The sequence below is a fragment of the Pleurodeles waltl genome, chromosome 4_1, assembly GCF_031143425.1.
Source record: "Pleurodeles waltl isolate 20211129_DDA chromosome 4_1, aPleWal1.hap1.20221129, whole genome shotgun sequence".
NCBI classification, from domain to species: Eukaryota; Metazoa; Chordata; class Amphibia; order Caudata; family Salamandridae; genus Pleurodeles; species Pleurodeles waltl.
In genome coordinates, this window is record NC_090442.1 from 40,043,744 (window position 1) to 40,070,964 (window position 27,221).

At 39.3% G+C, this 27,221-nt stretch overlaps 5 non-coding genes across 5 annotated transcripts; all 5 read right to left on the reverse strand.

The window, feature by feature from the left end:
- Positions 1-3,575: 3,575 nt before the first annotated feature.
- On the reverse strand, positions 3,576-3,648 carry TRNAR-UCG (transfer RNA arginine (anticodon UCG)). The gene has a single exon. It is a non-coding gene; the product is annotated as a tRNA-Arg (tRNA).
- A 1,749-nt stretch (positions 3,649-5,397) lies between these two features.
- On the reverse strand, positions 5,398-5,470 carry TRNAR-UCG (transfer RNA arginine (anticodon UCG)). The gene has a single exon. It is a non-coding gene; the product is annotated as a tRNA-Arg (tRNA).
- Positions 5,471-14,505: 9,035 nt separating this feature from the next.
- TRNAR-UCG (transfer RNA arginine (anticodon UCG)) lies at positions 14,506-14,578 on the reverse strand. The gene has a single exon. It is a non-coding gene; the product is annotated as a tRNA-Arg (tRNA).
- Positions 14,579-16,330: 1,752 nt separating this feature from the next.
- On the reverse strand, positions 16,331-16,403 carry TRNAR-UCG (transfer RNA arginine (anticodon UCG)). The gene has a single exon. It is a non-coding gene; the product is annotated as a tRNA-Arg (tRNA).
- Positions 16,404-18,152: 1,749 nt separating this feature from the next.
- On the reverse strand, positions 18,153-18,225 carry TRNAR-UCG (transfer RNA arginine (anticodon UCG)). The gene has a single exon. It is a non-coding gene; the product is annotated as a tRNA-Arg (tRNA).
- Between the last annotated feature and the right edge of the window lie 8,996 nt (positions 18,226-27,221).

Consider the following 27,221-nt stretch of genomic DNA (forward strand, 5'->3'; position numbering starts at 1 on the left):
ACTGACTGTAATATATTTGGGTGTTTAGGGTTAGGTGGTATGAATAGATGTGGAACATATCAATTACAGGTGCGCAGGACAGGATCCCATACCGTTCTTCATCTTCTTTCCATCAAAGGAGTTTTTTCAAACAATATCTAGATAATTTCCAAAGTTTCATATCTTATGATGTGCTTTTTTGCCGTTAATCCTCCTTTCTTCTTTTATTGAATACTCTGTTTTATGCTGCAATGGTATTTTTGGATTATTTGAAAAGAGAATGAAACTGCTTTGACAGTAGTTCAGACTTCCCATTTCTTGACTCGCTAATTTGCTCCCTGAATTAGCTTATACAAGTGACATGAACAGGGCCTTGACCGAAGCACGTACCTGAAAGCCTGTCACCACCTCACAGCAAAATTCACAGCAGCTCAAAACATTCATTTTGAAAGAGAATATTTCAAGTGAGTCCAAGTTTAATTTCAATAAAGAAAGCTGTATAAAATGACACGCTGCACATTTGGGTAACCAGCATGACTCTTTTCAGTGAAGAAGTGGAATGGTTCTGTTGCAATATACTATCACCCTGGCAAGCTGCTACGAGGAAGAGTAAACAATATGATTAGGTTTCAGCAAAAATGTATTAGTTCAGGGTGTGCACCTCAGATAGACTTAAACTTACACACCCTGGTCTGTGAGAGTAGTGCCCTATCCATTGCGGCATTGAGGGTAATCTGCAAGACAGAGTTCCAAAATCATCCTTTCATCTCAGTTCATGGCCACATACAGTATTTCTGCAGTCATTCTTTTCCCTTTTCTGTCTTTAATTAAACTGACCATTTTAAACCTCCGGCACCCACCACTTCAATCTTACAGTTTTTGTGCTATCATAGGGCCTTGGAACTTTTGTAAAGTGGACAGAAGCAGTCAGAGAACGACATCACAATACATACTCCTTTGCCTGATACCTTTCACAACAAACTGCTCTTGGAAAAAGACGTTAACCGGTCCTTGCTCTCAGACAGACACAGAAAGCCTATCACCACCTCTACAAACATATTTCAATCAAACCAATATATATCATTCAACAATTATGCCTCTGTATCAATATAACTACAACTAGAGACAGAAAGGAATTTAAAAAACAATCTGCCCATTTGAATAACCAGCAGAGTTTTAAGGACGTACAAATTGGAATGTGACAATTTCAGAGTTCCTCATTCATAAGAAGTCTGTGAGATAGTATCTCAGAAAGATCTCAAGATTATAGCAAAAATGGTTGTAAGGGTGATTGATACCACAAATATGCAACTAGGTGCCTCAATCTGCAAGAGACCAGTCCTTGACAGATTACACAATTTGGGCAACAGCAAAGGCTGCAATTGTGTCAATCCTTTATGATTCTTCTCCAGTACTATATTTTTTCTGAGGGACAATTAGCATTATTCCTGGAGAAAATCATGGAGCTTCTACGCATGCATAGTTTCTGCTTTCTGCACTCACACACTCCCTGCACTGCATCTACCCACAGTTCTGTTAAGAATGATTGTGCCGTGTCATATTGTTGCATACGTATTGCATATCCATGGCATTTATGAAGAGGTACCTTGGTATGGCAGAAAGACAGAAAAGTAGCAATGCTGAAGGCATAACGTGACTGATTGTGCAGTTTGCATTGGGCTTTCTTAATGAGTGAGAGTGAAAGGAGTATTGTAAGAGTTTGTTTCCAGTTTGTATGTAAAGATAAGTTGGGTGCTGTGAGAAAAAGACTCAACCATGAAGGGACTCGAACCCTCAATCTTCTGATCTGAAGTCAGACGCCTTATCCATTAAGCCACATGGTCACTGACTGTAATATGTTTGGGTGTTTAGGGTTAGGTGGTATGAATGGATGTGGAACATGTCAATTACAGGTGCGCAGGACAGGATCCCATACCGTTCTTCATCTTCTTTCCATCAAAGGAGTTTTTTCAAACAATATCTAGATAATTTCCAAACTTTCATATCTTATGATGTGCTTTTTTGCCGTTAATCCTCCTTTCTTCTTTTACTGAATACTCTGTTTTATGCTGCAATGGTATTTTTGGATTATTTGAAAAGAGAATGAAACTGCTTTGACAGTAGTTCAGACTTCCCATTTCTTGACTTGCTAATTTGCTCCCTGAATTAGCTTATACAAGTGACATGAACAGGGCCTTGACCGAAGCACGTACCTGAAAGCCTGTCACCACCTCTAGAAATAAAATTCACAGCAGCTCAAAACATTCATTTTGAAAGAGAATATTTCAAGTGAGTCCAAGTTTAATTTCAATAAAGAAAGTTGTATAAAATGACACGCTGCACATTTGGGTAACCAGCATGACTCTTTTCAGTGAAGAAGTGGAATGGTTCTGTTGCAATATACTATCACCCTGGCAAGCTGCTACGAGGAAGAGTAAACAATATGATTAGGTTTGAGCAAAAATGTATTAGTTCAGGGTGTGCACTTCAGATAGACTTAAACTTACACACCCTGGTCTGTGAGAGTAGTGCCCTATCCATTGCGGCATTGAGGGTAATCTGCAAGACAGAGTTCCAAAATCATCCTTTCATCTCAGTTCATGGCCACATACAGTATTTCTGCAGTCATTCGTTTAACTTTTCTGTCTTTAATTAAACTGACCATTTTAAACCTCCGGCACCCACCACTTCAATCTTACAGTTTTTGTGCTATCATAGGGCCTTGGAACTTTTGTCAAGTGGACAGAAGCAGTCGGAGAACCACATCACAATACATACTCCTTTGCCTGATACCTTTCACAACAAACTGCTCTTGGAAAAAGACGTTAACCGGTCCTTGCTCTCAGACAGACACAGAAAGCCTATCACCACCTCTACGAACATATTTCAATCAAACCAATATATATCATTCAACAATTATGCCTCTGTATCAATATAACTACAACTAGAGACAGAAAGGAATTTAAAAAACAATCTGCCCATTTGAATAACCAGCAGAGTTTTAAGGACGTACAACTTGGAATGTGACAATTTCAGAGTTCCTCATTCATAAGAAGTCTGTGAGATAGTATCTCAGAAAGATCTCAAGATTATAGCAAAAATGGTTGTAAGGGTGATTGATACCACACAAATGCAACTAGGTGCCTCAATCTGCAAGAGACCAGTCCTTGACAGATTACACAATTTGGGCAACAGCAAAGGCTGCAATTGTGTCAATCCTTTATGATTCTTCTCCAGTACTATATTTTTTCTGAGGGACAATTAGCATTATTCCTGGAGAAAATCATGGAGCTTCTACGCATGCATAGTTTCTGCTTTCTGCACTCACACACTCCCTGCACTGCATCTACCCACAGTTCTGTTAAGAATGATTGTGCTGTGTCATATTGTTGCATACGTATTGCATATCCATGGCATTTATGAAGAGGTACCTTGGTATGGCAGAAAGACAGAAAAGTAGCAATGCTGAAGGCATAACGTGACTGATTGTGCAGTTTGCATTGGGCTTTCTTAATGAGTGAGAGTGAAAGGAGTATTGTAAGAGTGTGTTTCCAGTTTGTATGTAAAGATAAGTTGGGTGCTGTGAGAAAAAGACTCAACCATGAAGGGACTCGAACCCTCAATCTTCTGATCCGAAGTCAGACGCCTTATCCATTAGGCCACATGGTCACTGACTGTAATATGTTTGGGTGTTTAGGGTTAGGTGGTATGAATGGATGTGGAACATATCAATTACAGGTGCGCAGGACAGGATCCCATACCGTTCTTCATCTTCTTTCCATCAAAGGAGTTTTTTCAAACAATATCTAGATAATTTCCAAAGTTTCATATCTTATGATGTTCTTTTTTGCCGTTAATCCTCCTTTCTTCTTTTATTGAATACTCTGTTTTATGCTGCAATGGTATTTTTGGATTATTTGAAAAGAGAATGAAACTGCTTTGACAGTAGTTCAGACTTCCCATTTCTTGACTTGCTAATTTGCTCCCTGAATTAGCTTATACAAGTGACATGAACAGGGCCTTGACCGAAGCACGTATCTGAAAGCCTGTCACCACCTCACAGCAAAATTCACTGCAGCTCAAAACATTCATTTTGAAAGAGAATATTTCAAGTGAGTCCAAGTTTAATTTCAATAAAGAAAGCTGTATAAAATGACACGCTGCACATTTGGGTAACCAGCATGACTCTTTTCAGTGAAGAAGTGGAATGGTTCTGTTGCAATATACTATCACCCTGGCAAGCTGCTACGAGGAAGAGTAAACAATATGATTAGGTTTCAGCAAAAATGTATTAGTTCAGGGTGTGCACCTCAGATAGACTTAAACTTACACACCCTGGTCTGTGAGAGTAGTGCCCTATCCATTGCGGCATTGAGGGTAATGTGCAAGACAGAGTTCCAAAATCATCCTTTCATCTCAGTTCATGGCCACATACAGTATTTCTGCAGTCATTCGTTTCACTTTTCTGTCTTTAATTAAACTGACCATTTTAAACCTCCGGCACCCACCACTTCAATCTTACAGTTTCTGTGCTATCATAGGGCCTTGGAACTTTTGGCAAGTGGACAGAAGCAGTCAGAGAACCACATCACAATACATACTCCTTTGCCTGATACCTTTCACAACAAATTGCTGTTGGAAAAAGACGTTAACCAGTCCTTGCTCTCAGACAGACACAGAAAGCCTATCACCACCTCTACGAACATATTTCAATCAAACCAATATATATCATTCAACAATTATGCCTTGTATCAATATAACTACAACTCGAGACAGAAAGGAATTTAAAAAACAATCTGCCCATTTGAATAACCAGCATAGTTTTAAGGACGTACAAATTGGAATGTGACAATTTCAGAGTTCCTCATTCATAACAAGTCTGTGGGACAGTATCTCAGAAATATCTCAAGTTTATAGCAAAAATGGTTGTAAGGGTGATTTATACCACACAATTGCAACTAGGTGCCTCAATCTGCAAGAGACCAGTCCTTGACAGATTACACAATTTGGGCAACAGCAAAGGCTGCAATTGTGTCAATCCCTTATGATTCTTCTCCAGTACTATATTTTTTCTGAGGGACAATTAGCATTATTCCTGGAGAAAATCATAGAGCTTCTACGCATGCATAGTTTCTGCTTTCTGCACGCACACACTTCCTGCACTGCATCTACCCACAGTTCTGTTAAGAATGATTGTGCTGTGTCATATTGTTGCATACGTATTGCATATCCATGGCATTTAAGAAGAGGTACTTTGGTATGGCAGAAAGACAGAAAAGTAGCAATGCTGAAGGCATAACGTGACTGATTGTGCAGTTTGCATTGGGCTTTCTTAATGAGTGAGAGTGAAAGGAGTATTTTAAGAATGTGTTTCCAGTTTGTATGTAAAGATAAGTTGGGTGCTGTGAGAAAAAGACTCAACCATGAAGGGAGTCGAACCCTCAATCTTCTGATCCGAAGTCAGACGCCTTATCCATTAGGCCACATGGTCACTGACTGTAATATGTTTGGGTGTTTAGGGTTAGGTGGTATGAATGGATGTGCAACATATCAATTAGAGGTGCGCAGGACAGGATCCCATACCGTTCTTCATCTTCTTTCCATCAAAGGAGTTTTTTCAAACAATATCTAGATAATTTCCAAAGTTTCATATCTTATGATGTGCTTTTTTGCCGTTAATCCTCCTTTCTTCTTTTATTGAATACTCTGTTTTATGCTGCAATGGTATTTTTGGATTCTTTGAAAAGAGAATGAAACTGCTTTGACAGTAGTTCAGACTTCCCATTTCTTGACTTGCTAATTTGCTCCCTGAATTAGCTTATACAAGTGACATGAACAGGGCCTTGACCTAAGCACGTACCTGAAAGCCTGTCACCACCTCACAGCAAAATTCACAGCAGCTCAAAACATTCATTTTGAAAGAGAATATTTCAAGTGAGTCCAAGTTTAATTTCAATAAAGAAAGCTGTATAAAATGACACGCTGCACATTTGGGTAACCAGCATGACTCTTTTCAGTGAAGAAGTGGAATGGTTCTGTTGCAATATACTATCACTCTGGCAAGCTGCTACGAGGAAGAGTAAACAATATGATTAGGTTTCAGCAAAAATGTATTAGTTCAGGGTGTGCACCTCAGATAGACTTAAACTTACACACCCTGGTCTGTGAGAGTAGTGCCCTATCCATTGCGGCATTGAGGGTAATGTGCAAGACAGAGTTCCAAAATCATCCTTTCATCTCATTTCATGGCCACATACAGTATTTCTGCAGTCATTCGTTTCACTTTTCTGTCTTTAATTAAACTGACCATTTTAAACCTCCTGCACCCACCACTTCAATCTTACCGTTTTTGTGCTATCATAGGGCCTTGGAACTTTTGGCAAGTGGACAGAAGCAGTCAGAGAACCACATCACAATACATACTCCTTTGCCTGATACCTTTCACAACAAACTGCTCTTGGAAAAAGACGTTAACCGGTCATTGCTCTCAGACAGACACAGAAAGCCTTTCACCACCTCTACGAACATATTTCAATCAAACCAATATATATAATTCAACAATTATGCCTCTGTATCAATATAACTACAACTCGAGACAGAAAGGAATTTAAAAAACAATCTGCCCATTTGAATAACCAGCAGAGTTTTAAGGACGTACAAATTGGAATGTGACAATTTCAGATTTCCTCATTCATAAGTAGTCTGTGAGATAGTATCTCAGAAAGATCTCAAGTTTATAGCAAAAATGGTTGTAAGGGTGATCTTTACCACACAATTGCAACTAGGTGCCTCAATCTGCAAGAGACCAGTCCTTGACAGATTACACAACTGGGGCAACTGCAAAGGCAGCAATTGTGTCAATCCTTTATGATTCTTCTCTAGTACTATACTTTTTCTGAGGGACAATTAGCATTATTCCTGGAGAAAATCATAGAGCTTCTACGCATGCATAGTTTCTGCTTTCTGCACGCACACACTTCCTGCACTGCATCTACCCACAGTTCTGTTAAGAATGATTGTGCCATGTCATATTGTTGCATACGTATTGCATATCCATGGCATTTAAGAAGAGGTACTTTGGTATGGCAGAAAAACAGAAAAGTAGCAATGCTGAAGGCATAACGTGACTGATTGTGCAGTTTGCATTGGGCTTTCTTAATGAGTGAGAGTGAAAGGAGTATTTTAAGAATGTGTTTCCAGTTTGTATGTAAAGATAAGTTGGGTGCTCTGAGAAAAAGACTCAACCATGAAGGGACTCGAACCCTCAAGCTTCTGATCTGAAGTCAGACGCCTTATCCATTAGGCCACATGGTCACTGACTGTATTATGTTTGGGTGTTTAGGGTTAGGTGGTATGAATGGATGTGGAACATATCAATTACAGGTGCGCAGGACAGGATCCCATACCGTTCTTCATCTTCTTTCCATCAAAGGAGTTTTACAAACAATATCTAGATAATTTCCAAAGTTTCATATCTTATGATGTGCTTTTTTGCCGTTAATCCTCCTTTGTTCTTTTATTGAATACTCTGTTTTATGCTGCAATGGTATTTTTGGATTATTTGAAAAGAGAATGAAACTGCTTTGACAGTAGTTCAGACTTCCCATTTCTTGACTTGCTAATTTGCTCCCTGAATTAGCTTATACAAGTGACATGAACAGGGCCTTAACCTAAGCACGCACCTGAAAGCCTGTCACCACCTCTAGAAATAAAATTCACAGCAGCTCAAAACTTTCATTTTGAAAGAGAATATTTCAAGTGAGTCCAAGTTTAATTTCAATAAAGAAAGCTGTATAAAATGACACGCTGCACATTTGGGTAACCAGCATGACTCTTTTCAGTGAAGAAGTGGAATGGTTCTGTTGCAATATACTATCACCCTGGCAAGCTGCTACGAGGAAGAGTAAACAATATGATTAGGTTTCAGCAAAAATGTATTAGTTCAGGGTGCGCACCTCAGATAGACTTAAACTTACACACCCTGGTCTGTGAGAGTAGTGCCCTATCCATTGCGGCATTGAGGGTAATGTGCAAGACAGAGTTCCAAAATCATCCTTTCATCTCAGTTCATGGCCACATACAGTATTTCTGCAGTCATTCGTTTCACTTTTCTGTCTTTAATTAAACTGACCATTTTAAACCTCCGGCACCCACCACTTCAATCTTACCGTTTTTGTGCTATCATAGGGCCTTGGAACTTTTGGCAAGTGGACAGAAGCAGTCAGAGAACCACATCACAATACATACTCCTTTGCCTGATACCTTTCACAACAAACTGCTCTTGGAAAAAGACGTTAACCGGTCATTGCTCTCAGACAGACACAGAAAGCCTTTCACCACCTCTACGAACATATTTCAATCAAACCAATATATATAATTCAACAATTATGCCTCTGTATCAATATAACTACAACTCGAGACAGAAAGGAATTAAAAAAACAATCTGCCCATTTGAATAACCAGCATAGTTTTAAGGACGTACACAATGGAATGTGACAATTTCGAGTTCCTCATTCATAAGAAGTCTGTGGGATAGTATCTCAGAAAGATCTCAGGATTATAGCAAAAATGGTTGTAAGGGTGATTTATACCACACAATTGCAACTAGGTGCCTCAATCTGCAAGAGACCAGTCCTTGACAGATTACACAATTGGGGCAACAGCAAAGGCAGCAATTGTGTCAATCCTTTATGATTCTTCTCCAGTACTATATTTTTTCTGAGGGACAATTTGCATTATTCCTGGAGAAAATCATAGAGTTTCTACGCATGCATAGTTTCTGCTTTCTGCACGCCCACACTCCATCTACCCACAGTTCTGTTAAGAATGATTGTGCTGTGTCATATTGTTGCATACGTATTGCATATCCGTGGCAGTTATGATGAGGTACTTTGGTATGGCAGAAAGACAGAAAAGTAGCAATGCTGAAGGCATAACGTGACTGATTGTGCAGTTTGTATTGGGCTTTCTTAATGAGTGAGAGTGAAAGGAGTATTGTAAGAGTGTGCCTCCAGTTTGTATGTAAAGATAAGTTGGGTGCTGTGAGAAAAAGACTCAACCATGAAGGGACTCGAATCCTCAATTTTCTGATCCGAAGTCAGACGCCTTATCCATTAGGCCACATGGTCACTGACTGCAATATGTTCGGGTGTTTAGGGTTAGGTGTATGATTGGATGTGGAACATATCACTTACAGGTGCACAGGACAGGATCCCATACCGTTCTTCATCTTCTTTCCATCAAAGGAGTTTTTTCAAACAATATCTAGATAATTTCCAAAGTTTCATATCTTATGCTGTGCTTTTTTGCCGTTAATCCTCCTTTCTTCTTTTATTGAATACTATTTTTTATGCTGCAATGGCATTTTTGGATTATTTGAAAAGAGAATGAAACTGCTTTGACAGTAGCTCAGACTTCCCATTTCTTGACTTGCTAATTTGCTCCCTGAATTAGCTTATACAAGTGACATGAACAGGGCCTTGACCAAAGCACGTACCTGAAAGCCTGTCACCACCTCTAGAAATAAAATTCACAGCAGCACAAAACATTCATTTTGAAAGAGAATATTTCAAGTGAGTCCAAGTTTAATTTCAATAAAGAAAGCTGTATAAAATGACACGCTGCACATTTGGGTAACCAGCATGACTCTTTTCAGTGAAGAAGTGGAATGGTTCTGTTGCAATATACTATCACCCTGGCAAGCTGCTACGAGGAAGAGTAAACAATATGATTAGGTTTCAGCAAAAATGTATTAGTTCAGGGTGTGCACCTCAGATAGACTTAAACTTACACACCCTGGTTTGTGAGAGTAGTGCCCTATCCATTGCGGCATTGAGGGTAATCTGCAAGACAGAGTTCCAAAATCATCCTTTCATCTCAGTTCATGGCCACATACAGTATTTCTGCAGTCATTCGTTTCACTTTTCTGTCTTTAATTAAACTGACCATTTTAAACCTCCGGCACCCACCACTTCAATCTTACAGTTTTTGTGCTATCATAGGGCCTTGGAACTTTTGGCAAGTGGACAGAAGCAGTCAGAGAACCACATCACAATACATACTCCTTTGCCTGATACCTTTCACAACAAACTGCTCTTGGAAAAATACGTTAACCGGTCCTTGCTCTCAGACAGACACAGAAAGCCTATCACCACCTCTACGAACATATTTCAATCAAACCAATATATATCATTCAACAATTATGCCTCTGTATCAATATAACTACAACTCGAGACAGAAAGGAATTTAAAAAACAATCTGCATATTTGAATAACCAGCAGAGTTTTAAGGACGTACAAATTGGAGTGTGACAATTTCAGAGTTCCTCATTCATAAGAAGTCTGTGAGATAGTATCTCAGAAAGATCTCAAGTTTATAGCAAAAATGGTTGTAAGGGTGATTTTTACCACACAATTGCAACTAGGTGCCTCAATCTGCAAGAGACCAGTCCTTGACAGATTACACAACTGGGGCAACATCAAAGGTAGCAATTGTGTCAATCCTTTATGATTCTTCTCTAGTACTATACTTTTTCTGAGGGACAATTTGCATTATTCCTGGAGAAAATCATAGAGCTTCTACCCATGCATAGTTTCTGCTTTCTGCACGCACACACTCCCTGCACTGAATCTACCCACAGTTCTGTTCGGAATGATTGTGCCATGTCATACTGTTGTATACGTATTGCATATCCGTAGCATTTATGAAGAGGTACTTTGGTATGGCAGAAAGACAGAAAAGTAGCAATGCTGAAGGCATAACGTGACTGATTGTGCAGTTTGCATTGGGCTTTCTTAATGAGTGAGAGTGAAAGGAGTATTGTAAGAGTGTGTTTCCAGTTTGTATGTAAAGATAAGTTGGGTGCTGTGAGAAAAAGACTCAACCATGAACGGACTCGAACCCTCAATCTTCTGACCCGAAGTCAGATGCCTTATCCATTAGGCCACATGGTCACTGACTGTAATATGTTTGGGTGTTTAGGGTTAGGTGGTATGAATGGATGTGGAACATATCAATTACAGGTGCGCAGGACAGGACCCCATACCGTTCTTCATCTTCTTTCCATCAAAGGAGTTTTTTCAAACAATATCTAGATAATTTCCAAAGTTTCATATCTTATGATGTGCTTTTTTGCCGTTAATCCTCCTTTCTTCTTTTATTGAATACTCTGTTTTATGCTGCAATGGTATTTTTTGATTATTTGAAAAGAGAATGAAACTGCTTTGACAGTAGTTCAGACTTCCCATTTCTTGATTTGCTAATTTGCTCCCTGAATTAGCTTATACAAGTGACATGAACAGGGCCTTGACCGAAGCACGTACCTGAAAGCCTGTCACCACCTCACAGCAAAATTCACAGCAGCTCAAAACATTCATTTTGAAAGAGAATATTTCAAGTGAGTCCAAGTTTAATTTCAATAAAGAAAGCTGTATAAAATGACACGCTGCACATTTGGGTAACCAGCATGACTCTTTTCAGTGAAGAAGTGGAATGGTTCTGTTGCAATATACTATCACCCTGGCAAGCTGCTACGAGGAAGAGTAAACAATATGATTAGGTTTCAGCAAAAATGTATTAGTTCAGGGTGTGCACCTCAGATAGACTTAAACTTACACACCCTGGTCTGTGAGAGTAGTGCCCTATCCATTGCGGCATTGAGGGTAATGTGCAAGACAGAGTTCCAAAATCATCCTTTCATCTCAGTTCATGGCCACATACAGTATTTCTGCAGTCATTCGTTTCACTTTTCTGTCTTTAATTAAACTGACCATTTTAAACCTCCGGCACCCACCACTTCAATCTTACAGTTTTTGTGCTATCATAGGGCCTTGGAACTTTTGGCAAGTGGACAGAAGCAGTCAGAGAACCACATCACAATACATACTCCTTTGCCTGATACCTTTCACAACAAATTGCTCTTGGAAAAAGACGTTAACCGGTCCTTGCTCTCAGACAGACACAGAAAGCCTATCACCACCTCTACGAACATATTTCAATCAAACCATTATATATCATTCAACAATTATGCCTTGTATCAATATAACTACAACTCGAGACAGAAAGGAATTTAAAAAACAATCTGCCCATTTGAATAACCAGCATAGTTTTAAGGACGTACAAATTGGAATGTGACAATTTCAGAGTTCCTCATTCATAAGAAGTCTTTGAGATAGTATCTCAGAAAGATCTCAAGTTTATAGCAAAAATGGTTGTAAGGGTGATTTATACCACACAATTGCAACTAGGTGCCTCAATCTGCAAGAGACCAGTCCTTGACAGATTACACAATTGGGGCAACAGCAAAGGAAGCAATTGTGTCAATCCTTTATGATTCTTCTCCAGTACTAAATTTTTTCTGAGGGACAATTTGCATTATTCCTGGAGAAAATCATAGAGTTTCTACGCATGCATAGTTTCTGCTTTCTGCACGCACACACTCCCTGCACTGCATCTAACCACAGTTCTGTTAAGAATGATTGTGCCGTGTCATATTGTTGCATACGTATTGCATATCCGTGGCATTTATGAAGAGGTACTTTGGTATGGCAGAAAGACAGAAAAGTAGCAATGCTGAAGGCATAACGTGACTGATTGTGCAGTTTGTATTGGGCTTTCTTACTGAGTGAGAGTGAAAGGAGTATTATAAGAGTGTGCCTCCAGTTTGTATGTAAAGATAAGTTGGGTGCTGTGAGAAAAAGACTCAACCACGAAGGAACTCCAAACCTCAATCTCCTGATCCGAAGTCAGACACGTTATCCATTAGGCCACATTGTCACTGACTGCAATATGTTTGGGTGTTTAGGGTTAGGTGGTATGATTGGATGTGGAACATATCAATTACAGGTGCTCAGGACAGGATCCCATACCGTTCATCATCTTCTTTCCATCAAAGGAGTTTTTTCAAACAATATCTAGATAATTTCCAAAGTTTCATATCTTATGATGTGCTTTTTTGCCGTTAATCCTCCTTTCTTCTTTTATTGAATACTCTGTTTTATGCTGCAATGGTATTTTTGGATTATTTGAAAAGAGAATGAAACTGCTTTGACAGTAGTTCAGACTTCCCATTTCTTGACTTGCTGATTTGCTCCCTGAATTAGCTTATACAAGTGACATGAACAGGGCCTTCACCTAAGCACGTACCTGAAAGCCTGTCACCACCTCTAGAAATAAAATTCACAGCAGCTCAAAACATTCATTTTGAAAGAGAATATTTCAAGTGAGTCCAAGTTTAATTTCAATAAAGAAAGCTGTATAAAATGACACGCTGCACATTTGGGTAACCAGCATGACTCTTTTCAGTGAAGAAGTGGAATGGTTCTATTGCAATATACTATCACCCTGGCAAGCTGCTACGAGGAAGAGTAAACAATATGATTAGGATTCAGGAAAAATGTATTAGTTCAGGGTGTGCACCTCAGATAGACTTAAACTTACACACCCTGGTCTGTGAGAGTAGTGCCCTATCCATTGCGGCATTGAGGGTAATCTGCAAGACAGAGTTCCAAAATCATCCTTTCATCTCAGTTCATGACCACATACAGTATTTCTGCAGTCATTCGTTTCACTTTTCTGTCTTTAATTAAACTGACCATTTTAAACCTCCGGCACCCACCACTTCAATCTTACCGTTTTTGTGCTATCATAGGGCCTTGGAACTTTTGGCAAGTGGACAGAAGCAGTCAGAGAACCACATCACAATACATACTCCTTTGCCTGATACCTTTCACAACAAACTGCTCTTGGAAAAAGACGTTAACCAGTCCTTGCTCTCAGACAGACACAGAAAGCCTATCACCACCTCTACAAACATATTTCAATCAAACCAATATATATCATTCAACAATTATGCCTTTGTATCAATATAACTACAACTCGAGACAGAAAGGAATTTAAAAAACAATCTGCCCATTTGAATAACCAGCAGAGTTTTAAGGACGTACAAATTGGAATGTGACAATTTCAGAGTTCCTCATTCATAAGAAGTCTGTGAGATAGTATCTCAGGAAGATCTCAAGATTATAGAAAAAATGGTTGTAAGGGTGATTTATACCACACAATTGCAACTAGGTGCCTCAATCTGCAAGAGACCAGTCCTTGACAGATTACACAATTTGGGCAACAGCAAAGGCTGCAATTGTGTCAATCCTTTATGATTCTTCTCCAGTACTATATTTTTTCTGAGGGACAATTAGCATAATTCCTGGAGAAAATCATAGAGCTTCTACGCATGCATAGTTTCTGCTTTCTGCACGCACACACTTCCTGCACTGCATCTACCCACAGTTCTGTTAAGAATGAGTTTGCCGTGTCATATTGTTGCATACGTATTGCATATCCATGGCATTTATGAAGAGGTACTTTGGTATGGCAGAAAGACAGAAAAGTAGCAATGCTGAAGGCATAACGTGACTGATTGTGCAGTTTGCATTGGGCTTTCTTAATGAGTGAGAGTGAAAGGAGTATTGTAAGAGTGTGTTTCCAGTTTGTATGTAAAGATAAGTTGGGTGCTGTGAGAAAAAGACTCAACCATGAAGGGACTCGAACCCTCAATCTTCTGATCCGAAGTCAGACGCCTTATCCATTAGGCCACATGGTCACTGACTGTAATATGTTTGGGTGTTTAGGGTTAGGTGGTATGATTGGATGTGGAACATATCAATTACAGGTGCGCAGGACAGGATCCCATACCATTCTTCATCTTCCCTCCATCAAAGGAGTTTTTTCAAACAATATCCAGATAATTTCCAAAGTTTCATATCTTATGATGTGCTTTTTTGCCGTTAATCCTCCTTTCTTCTTTTATTGAATACTCTGTTTTATGCTGCAATGGTATTTTTGGATTATTTGAAAAGAGAATGAAACTGCTTTGACAGTAGTTCAGACTTCCCATTTCTTGACTTGCTAATTTGCTCCCTGAATTAGCTTATACAAGTGACATGAACAGGGCCTTGACCTAAGCACGTACCGGAAAGCCTGTCACCACCTCTAGAAATAAAATTCACAGCAGCTCAAAACATTCATTTTGAAAGAGAATATTTCAAGTGAGTCCAAGTTTAATTTCAATAAAGAAAGCTGTATAAAATGACACGCTGCACATTTGGGTAACCTGCATGACTCTTTTCAGTGAAGAAGTGGAATGGTTCTGTTGCAATATACTATCACCCTGGCAAGCTGCTACGAGGAAGAGTAAACAATATGATTAGGTTTCAGCAAAAATGTATTAGTTCAGGGTGTGCACCTCAGATAGACTTAAACTTACACACCCTGGTCTGTGAGAGTAGTGCCCTATCCAATGCGGCATTGAGGGTAATCTGCAAGACAGAGTTCCAAAATCATCCTTTCATCTCAGTTCATGGCCGCATACAGTATTTCTGCAGTCATTCGTTTCACTTTTCTGTCTTTAATTAAACTGACCATTTTAAACCTCCGGCACCCACCACTTCAATCTTACCGTTTTTGTGCTATCATAGGGCCTTGGAACTTTTGTCAAGTGGACAGAAGCAGTCGGAGAACCACATCACAATACATACTCCTTTGCCTGATACCTTTCACAACAAACTGCTCTTGGAAAAAGACGTTAACCGGTCCTTGCTCTCAGACAGACACAGAAAGCCTATCACCACCTCTACGAACATATTTCAATCAAACCAATATATATCATTCAACAATTATGCCTCTGTATCAATATAACTACAACTAGAGACAGAAAGGAATTTAAAAAACAATCTGCCCATTTGAATAACCAGCAGAGTTTTAAGGACGTACAACTTGGAATGTGACAATTTCAGAGTTCCTCATTCATAAGAAGTCTGTGAGATAGTATCTCAGAAAGATCTCAAGATTATAGCAAAAATGGTTGTAAGGGTGATTGATACCACACAAATGCAACTAGGTGCCTCAATCTGCAAGAGACCAGTCCTTGACAGATTACACAATTTGGGCAACAGCAAAGGCTGCAATTGTGTCAATCCTTTATGATTCTTCTCCAGTACTATATTTTTTCTGAGGGACAATTAGCATTATTCCTGGAGAAAATCATGGAGCTTCTACGCATGCATAGTTTCTGCTTTCTGCACTCACACACTCCCTGCACTGCATCTACCCACAGTTCTGTTAAGAATGATTGTGCTGTGTCATATTGTTGCATACGTATTGCATATCCATGGCATTTATGAAGAGGTACCTTGGTATGGCAGAAAGACAGAAAAGTAGCAATGCTGAAGGCATAACGTGACTGATTGTGCAGTTTGCATTGGGCTTTCTTAATGAGTGAGAGTGAAAGGAGTATTGTAAGAGTGTGTTTCCAGTTTGTATGTAAAGATAAGTTGGGTGCTGTGAGAAAAAGACTCAACCATGAAGGGACTCGAACCCTCAATCTTCTGATCCGAAGTCAGACGCCTTATCCATTAGGCCACATGGTCACTGACTGTAATATGTTTGGGTGTTTAGGGTTAGGTGGTATGAATGGATGTGGAACATATCAATTACAGGTGCGCAGGACAGGATCCCATACCGTTCTTCATCTTCTTTCCATCAAAGGAGTTTTTTCAAACAATATCTAGATAATTTCCAAAGTTTCATATCTTATGATGTTCTTTTTTGCCGTTAATCCTCCTTTCTTCTTTTATTGAATACTCTGTTTTATGCTGCAATGGTATTTTTGGATTATTTGAAAAGAGAATGAAACTGCTTTGACAGTAGTTCAGACTTCCCATTTCTTGACTTGCTAATTTGCTCCCTGAATTAGCTTATACAAGTGACATGAACAGGGCCTTGACCGAAGCACGTATCTGAAAGCCTGTCACCACCTCACAGCAAAATTCACTGCAGCTCAAAACATTCATTTTGAAAGAGAATATTTCAAGTGAGTCCAAGTTTAATTTCAATAAAGAAAGCTGTATAAAATGACACGCTGCACATTTGGGTAACCAGCATGACTCTTTTCAGTGAAGAAGTGGAATGGTTCTGTTGCAATATACTATCACCCTGGCAAGCTGCTACGAGGAAGAGTAAACAATATGATTAGGTTTCAGCAAAAATGTATTAGTTCAGGGTGTGCACCTCAGATAGACTTAAACTTACACACCCTGGTCTGTGAGAGTAGTGCCCTATCCATTGCGGCATTGAGGGTAATGTGCAAGACAGAGTTCCAAAATCATCCTTTCATCTCAGTTCATGGCCACATACAGTATTTCTGCAGTCATTCGTTTCACTTTTCTGTCTTTAATTAAACTGACCATTTTAAACCTCCGGCACCCACCACTTCAATCTTACAGTTTCTGTGCTATCATAGGGCCTTGGAACTTTTGGCAAGTGGACAGAAGCAGTCAGAGAACCACATCACAATACATACTCCTTTGCCTGATACCTTTCACAACAAATTGCTGTTGGAAAAAGACGTTAACCAGTCCTTGCTCTCAGACAGACACAGAAAGCCTATCACCACCTCTACGAACATATTTCAATCAAACCAATATATATCATTCAACAATTATGCCTTGTATCAATATAACTACAACTCGAGACAGAAAGGAATTTAAAAAACAATCTGCCCATTTGAATAACCAGCATAGTTTTAAGGACGTACAAATTGGAATGTGACAATTTCAGAGTTCCTCATTCATAACAAGTCTGTGGGACAGTATCTCAGAAATATCTCAAGTTTATAGCAAAAATGGTTGTAAGGGTGATTTATACCACACAATTGCAACTAGGTGCCTCAATCTGCAAGAGACCAGTCCTTGACAGATTACACAATTTGGGCAACAGCAAAGGCTGCAATTGTGTCAATCCCTTATGATTCTTCTCCAGTACTATATTTTTTCTGAGGGACAATTAGCATTATTCCTGGAGAAAATCATAGAGCTTCTACGCATGCATAGTTTCTGCTTTCTGCACGCACACACTTCCTGCACTGCATCTACCCACAGTTCTGTTAAGAATGATTGTGCTGTGTCATATTGTTGCATACGTATTGCATATCCATGGCATTTAAGAAGAGGTACTTTGGTATGGCAGAAAGACAGAAAAGTAGCAATGCTGAAGGCATAACGTGACTGATTGTGCAGTTTGCATTGGGCTTTCTTAATGAGTGAGAGTGAAAGGAGTATTTTAAGAATGTGTTTCCAGTTTGTATGTAAAGATAAGTTGGGTGCTGTGAGAAAAAGACTCAACCATGAAGGGAGTCGAACCCTCAATCTTCTGATCCGAAGTCAGACGCCTTATCCATTAGGCCACATGGTCACTGACTGTAATATGTTTGGGTGTTTAGGGTTAGGTGGTATGAATGGATGTGCAACATATCAATTAGAGGTGCGCAGGACAGGATCCCATACCGTTCTTCATCTTCTTTCCATCAAAGGAGTTTTTTCAAACAATATCTAGATAATTTCCAAAGTTTCATATCTTATGATGTGCTTTTTTGCCGTTAATCCTCCTTTCTTCTTTTATTGAATACTCTGTTTTATGCTGCAATGGTATTTTTGGATTCTTTGAAAAGAGAATGAAACTGCTTTGACAGTAGTTCAGACTTCCCATTTCTTGACTTGCTAATTTGCTCCCTGAATTAGCTTATACAAGTGACATGAACAGGGCCTTGACCTAAGCACGTACCTGAAAGCCTGTCACCACCTCACAGCAAAATTCACAGCAGCTCAAAACATTCATTTTGAAAGAGAATATTTCAAGTGAGTCCAAGTTTAATTTCAATAAAGAAAGCTGTATAAAATGACACGCTGCACATTTGGGTAACCAGCATGACTCTTTTCAGTGAAGAAGTGGAATGGTTCTGTTGCAATATACTATCACTCTGGCAAGCTGCTACGAGGAAGAGTAAACAATATGATTAGGTTTCAGCAAAAATGTATTAGTTCAGGGTGTGCACCTCAGATAGACTTAAACTTACACACCCTGGTCTGTGAGAGTAGTGCCCTATCCATTGCGGCATTGAGGGTAATGTGCAAGACAGAGTTCCAAAATCATCCTTTCATCTCATTTCATGGCCACATACAGTATTTCTGCAGTCATTCGTTTCACTTTTCTGTCTTTAATTAAACTGACCATTTTAAACCTCCTGCACCCACCACTTCAATCTTACCGTTTTTGTGCTATCATAGGGCCTTGGAACTTTTGGCAAGTGGACAGAAGCAGTCAGAGAACCACATCACAATACATACTCCTTTGCCTGATACCTTTCACAACAAACTGCTCTTGGAAAAAGACGTTAACCGGTCATTGCTCTCAGACAGACACAGAAAGCCTTTCACCACCTCTACGAACATATTTCAATCAAACCAATATATATAATTCAACAATTATGCCTCTGTATCAATATAACTACAACTCGAGACAGAAAGGAATTTAAAAAACAATCTGCCCATTTGAATAACCAGCAGAGTTTTAAGGACGTACAAATTGGAATGTGACAATTTCAGATTTCCTCATTCATAAGTAGTCTGTGAGATAGTATCTCAGAAAGATCTCAAGTTTATAGCAAAAATGGTTGTAAGGGTGATCTTTACCACACAATTGCAACTAGGTGCCTCAATCTGCAAGAGACCAGTCCTTGACAGATTACACAACTGGGGCAACTGCAAAGGCAGCAATTGTGTCAATCCTTTATGATTCTTCTCTAGTACTATACTTTTTCTGAGGGACAATTAGCATTATTCCTGGAGAAAATCATAGAGCTTCTACGCATGCATAGTTTCTGCTTTCTGCACGCACACACTTCCTGCACTGCATCTACCCACAGTTCTGTTAAGAATGATTGTGCCATGTCATATTGTTGCATACGTATTGCATATCCATGGCATTTAAGAAGAGGTACTTTGGTATGGCAGAAAAACAGAAAAGTAGCAATGCTGAAGGCATAACGTGACTGATTGTGCAGTTTGCATTGGGCTTTCTTAATGAGTGAGAGTGAAAGGAGTATTTTAAGAATGTGTTTCCAGTTTGTATGTAAAGATAAGTTGGGTGCTCTGAGAAAAAGACTCAACCATGAAGGGACTCGAACCCTCAAGCTTCTGATCTGAAGTCAGACGCCTTATCCATTAGGCCACATGGTCACTGACTGTATTATGTTTGGGTGTTTAGGGTTAGGTGGTATGAATGGATGTGGAACATATCAATTACAGGTGCGCAGGACAGGATCCCATACCGTTCTTCATCTTCTTTCCATCAAAGGAGTTTTACAAACAATATCTAGATAATTTCCAAAGTTTCATATCTTATGATGTGCTTTTTTGCCGTTAATCCTCCTTTGTTCTTTTATTGAATACTCTGTTTTATGCTGCAATGGTATTTTTGGATTATTTGAAAAGAGAATGAAACTGCTTTGACAGTAGTTCAGACTTCCCATTTCTTGACTTGCTAATTTGCTCCCTGAATTAGCTTATACAAGTGACATGAACAGGGCCTTAACCTAAGCACGCACCTGAAAGCCTGTCACCACCTCTAGAAATAAAATTCACAGCAGCTCAAAACTTTCATTTTGAAAGAGAATATTTCAAGTGAGTCCAAGTTTAATTTCAATAAAGAAAGCTGTATAAAATGACACGCTGCACATTTGGGTAACCAGCATGACTCTTTTCAGTGAAGAAGTGGAATGGTTCTGTTGCAATATACTATCACCCTGGCAAGCTGCTACGAGGAAGAGTAAACAATATGATTAGGTTTCAGCAAAAATGTATTAGTTCAGGGTGCGCACCTCAGATAGACTTAAACTTACACACCCTGGTCTGTGAGAGTAGTGCCCTATCCATTGCGGCATTGAGGGTAATGTGCAAGACAGAGTTCCAAAATCATCCTTTCATCTCAGTTCATGGCCACATACAGTATTTCTGCAGTCATTCGTTTCACTTTTCTGTCTTTAATTAAACTGACCATTTTAAACCTCCGGCACCCACCACTTCAATCTTACCGTTTTTGTGCTATCATAGGGCCTTGGAACTTTTGGCAAGTGGACAGAAGCAGTCAGAGAACCACATCACAATACATACTCCTTTGCCTGATACCTTTCACAACAAACTGCTCTTGGAAAAAGACGTTAACCGGTCATTGCTCTCAGACAGACACAGAAAGCCTTTCACCACCTCTACGAACATATTTCAATCAAACCAATATATATAATTCAACAATTATGCCTCTGTATCAATATAACTACAACTCGAGACAGAAAGGAATTTAAAAAACAATCTGCCCATTTGAATAACCAGCATAGTTTTAAGGACGTACACAATGGAATGTGACAATTTCGAGTTCCTCATTCATAAGAAGTCTGTGGGATAGTATCTCAGAAAGATCTCAGGATTATAGCAAAAATGGTTGTAAGGGTGATTTATACCACACAATTGCAACTAGGTGCCTCAATCTGCAAGAGACCAGTCCTTGACAGATTACACAATTGGGGCAACAGCAAAGGCAGCAATTGTGTCAATCCTTTATGATTCTTCTCCAGTACTATATTTTTTCTGAGGGACAATTTGCATTATTCCTGGAGAAAATCATAGAGTTTCTACGCATGCATAGTTTCTGCTTTCTGCACGCCCACACTCCATCTACCCACAGTTCTGTTAAGAATGATTGTGCTGTGTCATATTGTTGCATACGTATTGCATATCCGTGGCAGTTATGATGAGGTACTTTGGTATGGCAGAAAGACAGAAAAGTAGCAATGCTGAAGGCATAACGTGACTGATTGTGCAGTTTGTATTGGGCTTTCTTAATGAGTGAGAGTGAAAGGAGTATTGTAAGAGTGTGCCTCCAGTTTGTATGTAAAGATAAGTTGGGTGCTGTGAGAAAAAGACTCAACCATGAAGGGACTCGAATCCTCAATTTTCTGATCCGAAGTCAGACGCCTTATCCATTAGGCCACATGGTCACTGACTGCAATATGTTCGGGTGTTTAGGGTTAGGTGTATGATTGGATGTGGAACATATCACTTACAGGTGCACAGGACAGGATCCCATACCGTTCTTCATCTTCTTTCCATCAAAGGAGTTTTTTCAAACAATATCTAGATAATTTCCAAAGTTTCATATCTTATGCTGTGCTTTTTTGCCGTTAATCCTCCTTTCTTCTTTTATTGAATACTATTTTTTATGCTGCAATGGCATTTTTGGATTATTTGAAAAGAGAATGAAACTGCTTTGACAGTAGCTCAGACTTCCCATTTCTTGACTTGCTAATTTGCTCCCTGAATTAGCTTATACAAGTGACATGAACAGGGCCTTGACCAAAGCACGTACCTGAAAGCCTGTCACCACCTCTAGAAATAAAATTCACAGCAGCACAAAACATTCATTTTGAAAGAGAATATTTCAAGTGAGTCCAAGTTTAATTTCAATAAAGAAAGCTGTATAAAATGACACGCTGCACATTTGGGTAACCAGCATGACTCTTTTCAGTGAAGAAGTGGAATGGTTCTGTTGCAATATACTATCACCCTGGCAAGCTGCTACGAGGAAGAGTAAACAATATGATTAGGTTTCAGCAAAAATGTATTAGTTCAGGGTGTGCACCTCAGATAGACTTAAACTTACACACCCTGGTTTGTGAGAGTAGTGCCCTATCCATTGCGGCATTGAGGGTAATCTGCAAGACAGAGTTCCAAAATCATCCTTTCATCTCAGTTCATGGCCACATACAGTATTTCTGCAGTCATTCGTTTCACTTTTCTGTCTTTAATTAAACTGACCATTTTAAACCTCCGGCACCCACCACTTCAATCTTACAGTTTTTGTGCTATCATAGGGCCTTGGAACTTTTGGCAAGTGGACAGAAGCAGTCAGAGAACCACATCACAATACATACTCCTTTGCCTGATACCTTTCACAACAAACTGCTCTTGGAAAAATACGTTAACCGGTCCTTGCTCTCAGACAGACACAGAAAGCCTATCACCACCTCTACGAACATATTTCAATCAAACCAATATATATCATTCAACAATTATGCCTCTGTATCAATATAACTACAACTCGAGACAGAAAGGAATTTAAAAAACAATCTGCATATTTGAATAACCAGCAGAGTTTTAAGGACGTACAAATTGGAGTGTGACAATTTCAGAGTTCCTCATTCATAAGAAGTCTGTGAGATAGTATCTCAGAAAGATCTCAAGTTTATAGCAAAAATGGTTGTAAGGGTGATTTTTACCACACAATTGCAACTAGGTGCCTCAATCTGCAAGAGACCAGTCCTTGACAGATTACACAACTGGGGCAACATCAAAGGTAGCAATTGTGTCAATCCTTTATGATTCTTCTCTAGTACTATACTTTTTCTGAGGGACAATTTGCATTATTCCTGGAGAAAATCATAGAGCTTCTACCCATGCATAGTTTCTGCTTTCTGCACGCACACACTCCCTGCACTGAATCTACCCACAGTTCTGTTCGGAATGATTGTGCCATGTCATACTGTTGTATACGTATTGCATATCCGTAGCATTTATGAAGAGGTACTTTGGTATGGCAGAAAGACAGAAAAGTAGCAATGCTGAAGGCATAACGTGACTGATTGTGCAGTTTGCATTGGGCTTTCTTAATGAGTGAGAGTGAAAGGAGTATTGTAAGAGTGTGTTTCCAGTTTGTATGTAAAGATAAGTTGGGTGCTGTGAGAAAAAGACTCAACCATGAACGGACTCGAACCCTCAATCTTCTGACCCGAAGTCAGATGCCTTATCCATTAGGCCACATGGTCACTGACTGTAATATGTTTGGGTGTTTAGGGTTAGGTGGTATGAATGGATGTGGAACATATCAATTACAGGTGCGCAGGACAGGACCCCATACCGTTCTTCATCTTCTTTCCATCAAAGGAGTTTTTTCAAACAATATCTAGATAATTTCCAAAGTTTCATATCTTATGATGTGCTTTTTTGCCGTTAATCCTCCTTTCTTCTTTTATTGAATACTCTGTTTTATGCTGCAATGGTATTTTTTGATTATTTGAAAAGAGAATGAAACTGCTTTGACAGTAGTTCAGACTTCCCATTTCTTGATTTGCTAATTTGCTCCCTGAATTAGCTTATACAAGTGACATGAACAGGGCCTTGACCGAAGCACGTACCTGAAAGCCTGTCACCACCTCACAGCAAAATTCACAGCAGCTCAAAACATTCATTTTGAAAGAGAATATTTCAAGTGAGTCCAAGTTTAATTTCAATAAAGAAAGCTGTATAAAATGACACGCTGCACATTTGGGTAACCAGCATGACTCTTTTCAGTGAAGAAGTGGAATGGTTCTGTTGCAATATACTATCACCCTGGCAAGCTGCTACGAGGAAGAGTAAACAATATGATTAGGTTTCAGCAAAAATGTATTAGTTCAGGGTGTGCACCTCAGATAGACTTAAACTTACACACCCTGGTCTGTGAGAGTAGTGCCCTATCCATTGCGGCATTGAGGGTAATGTGCAAGACAGAGTTCCAAAATCATCCTTTCATCTCAGTTCATGGCCACATACAGTATTTCTGCAGTCATTCGTTTCACTTTTCTGTCTTTAATTAAACTGACCATTTTAAACCTCCGGCACCCACCACTTCAATCTTACAGTTTTTGTGCTATCATAGGGCCTTGGAACTTTTGGCAAGTGGACAGAAGCAGTCAGAGAACCACATCACAATACATACTCCTTTGCCTGATACCTTTCACAACAAATTGCTCTTGGAAAAAGACGTTAACCGGTCCTTGCTCTCAGACAGACACAGAAAGCCTATCACCACCTCTACGAACATATTTCAATCAAACCATTATATATCATTCAACAATTATGCCTTGTATCAATATAACTACAACTCGAGACAGAAAGGAATTTAAAAAACAATCTGCCCATTTGAATAACCAGCATAGTTTTAAGGACGTACAAATTGGAATGTGACAATTTCAGAGTTCCTCATTCATAAGAAGTCTTTGAGATAGTATCTCAGAAAGATCTCAAGTTTATAGCAAAAATGGTTGTAAGGGTGATTTATACCACACAATTGCAACTAGGTGCCTCAATCTGCAAGAGACCAGTCCTTGACAGATTACACAATTGGGGCAACAGCAAAGGCAGCAATTGTGTCAATCCTTTATGATTCTTCTCCAGTACTAAATTTTTTCTGAGGGACAATTTGCATTATTCCTGGAGAAAATCATAGAGTTTCTACGCATGCATAGTTTCTGCTTTCTGCACGCACACACTCCCTGCACTGCATCTAACCACAGTTCTGTTAAGAATGATTGTGCCGTGTCATATTGTTGCATACGTATTGCATATCCGTGGCATTTAGGAAGAGGTACTTTGGTATGGCAGAAAGACAGAAAAGTAGCAATGCTGAAGGCATAACGTGACTGATTGTGCAGTTTGTATTGGGCTTTCTTACTGAGTGAGAGTGAAAGGAGTATTATAAGAGTGTGCCTCCAGTTTGTATGTAAAGATAAGTTGGGTGCTGTGAGAAAAAGACTCAACCACGAAGGAACTCCAAACCTCAATCTCCTGATCCGAAGTCAGACACGTTATCCATTAGGCCACATTGTCACTGACTGCAATATGTTTGGGTGTTTAGGGTTAGGTGGTATGATTGGATGTGGAACATATCAATTACAGGTGCTCAGGACAGGATCCCATACCGTTCATCATCTTCTTTCCATCAAAGGAGTTTTTTCAAACAATATCTAGATAATTTCCAAAGTTTCATATCTTATGATGTGCTTTTTTGCCGTTAATCCTCCTTTCTTCTTTTATTGAATACTCTGTTTTATGCTGCAATGGTATTTTTGGATTATTTGAAAAGAGAATGAAACTGCTTTGACAGTAGTTCAGACTTCCCATTTCTTGACTTGCTGATTTGCTCCCTGAATTAGCTTATACAAGTGACATGAACAGGGCCTTCACCTAAGCACGTACCTGAAAGCCTGTCACCACCTCTAGAAATAAAATTCACAGCAGCTCAAAACATTCATTTTGAAAGAGAATATTTCAAGTGAGTCCAAGTTTAATTTCAATAAAGAAAGCTGTATAAAATGACACGCTGCACATTTGGGTAACCAGCATGACTCTTTTCAGTGAAGAAGTGGAATGGTTCTATTGCAATATACTATCACCCTGGCAAGCTGCTACGAGGAAGAGTAAACAATATGATTAGGATTCAGGAAAAATGTATTAGTTCAGGGTGTGCACCTCAGATAGACTTAAACTTACACACCCTGGTCTGTGAGAGTAGTGCCCTATCCATTGCGGCATTGAGGGTAATCTGCAAGACAGAGTTCCAAAATCATCCTTTCATCTCAGTTCATGACCACATACAGTATTTCTGCAGTCATTCGTTTCACTTTTCTGTCTTTAATTAAACTGACCATTTTAAACCTCCGGCACCCACCACTTCAATCTTACCGTTTTTGTGCTATCATAGGGCCTTGGAACTTTTGGCAAGTGGACAGAAGCAGTCAGAGAACCACATCACAATACATACTCCTTTGCCTGATACCTTTCACAACAAACTGCTCTTGGAAAAAGACGTTAACCAGTCCTTGCTCTCAGACAGACACAGAAAGCCTATCACCACCTCTACAAACATATTTCAATCAAACCAATATATATCATTCAACAATTATGCCTTTGTATCAATATAACTACAACTCGAGACAGAAAGGAATTTAAAAAACAATCTGCCCATTTGAATAACCAGCAGAGTTTTAAGGACGTACAAATTGGAATGTGACAATTTCAGAGTTCCTCATTCATAAGAAGTCTGTGAGATAGTATCTCAGGAAGATCTCAAGATTATAGAAAAAATGGTTGTAAGGGTGATTTATACCACACAATTGCAACTAGGTGCCTCAATCTGCAAGAGACCAGTCCTTGACAGATTACACAATTTGGGCAACAGCAAAGGCTGCAATTGTGTCAATCCTTTATGATTCTTCTCCAGTACTATATTTTTTCTGAGGGACAATTAGCATAATTCCTGGAGAAAATCATAGAGCTTCTACGCATGCATAGTTTCTGCTTTCTGCACGCACACACTTCCTGCACTGCATCTACCCACAGTTCTGTTAAGAATGAGTTTGCTGTGTCATATTGTTGCATACGTATTGCATATCCATGGCATTTATGAAGAGGTACTTTGGTATGGCAGAAAGACAGAAAAGTAGCAATGCTGAAGGCATAACGTGACTGATTGTGCAGTTTGCATTGGGCTTTCTTAATGAGTGAGAGTGAAAGGAGTATTGTAAGAGTGTGTTTCCAGTT